This window comes from Mus pahari, chromosome 14, assembly GCF_900095145.1.
Source record: "Mus pahari chromosome 14, PAHARI_EIJ_v1.1, whole genome shotgun sequence".
In the NCBI taxonomy this organism is placed as follows: Eukaryota; Metazoa; Chordata; class Mammalia; order Rodentia; family Muridae; genus Mus; species Mus pahari.
The window spans coordinates 67043974-67045060 of NC_034603.1; positions in this window are offsets into that span (position 1 = coordinate 67043974).

Here is a 1087-nt window from a genome sequence, read left to right on the forward strand (position 1 = left end):
GTTCAAATGTCTCCTCTTGCTGTGGGGTTCTTATATACCCTCCCCAGTGGGCGTTGACCCTACCAATGGGCTTCTTTCCTGGTTCTTGTGTTCCCATTATCTTTTAATTGGCCTGCCATTTAGATGCCTTTAAAGAGTCCCTATTCTGCTAATTACCTTTTATTTGAATTCATTGCCAAATCTTCACTGATTACACTTGCTGTTTGTCACTAGGACACAAGCTTTATGATGTACCACAAAAGGCTTCTACAATTACAGTGTCACCACCAGACTAGGGGACCACAGAGGCATGACAGTAGTCTGCAGAGGGCTGCTCTCCCTGCTTTTGCTAACCACCTTTTAGTCTCTTTGCCCTTTCTCTATCAGCTTGATGAACTGTTTACATTTTGAAGAGATGAACTGTAGTTTAGTTACTGTCTATGAGCATTGAGGTACTTGCAGTTTAACACTACACTAAAGTGGTTTGATGAGAAATATGGATGAACTTTGCAAATAGTTATTATTTTTATACAAAATACTACATATTTATTAAAAATTGAAAATGTAAAAAAGCATAAAGATATCATCTGAAAATAACTATTGATATTATATAGCGCACATGTAAATATGACAGAATTATTTTAGACTATATGCACTCATCTATTTTTATATTTCTGGAATCATTTTATGTAGATTCTATAATGTAGCTTCTTGCATAAGCTCATATTTCATTATCTTGCATTCCTGATTTTTGTTTCCTAGTATATATCAGTAATTGAACTTTTGGGTTACTTTAAGATGTCATTTTTGCTGGTGGGATTGTAAGTTGGTACAACCACTCTGGAAATCAGTTTGGTGGTTCCTCAGAAAATTGGATATAGTACTACCAGAAGATCCAGCAATACCTCTCCTGGGCATATACCCAGAAGAAGTCCCAACTTGTAATGAGGACACATGCTCCACTATATTCATAGCAGCTTTATTTATAATAGCCAGAAAGTGGAAAGAATCCAGATGTCCCTCAACAGAGGAATGGATACAGAAAATGTGGTACATTTACACAATGGAGTACTACTCAGCTATTAAAAACAATGAATTTATGAAATTC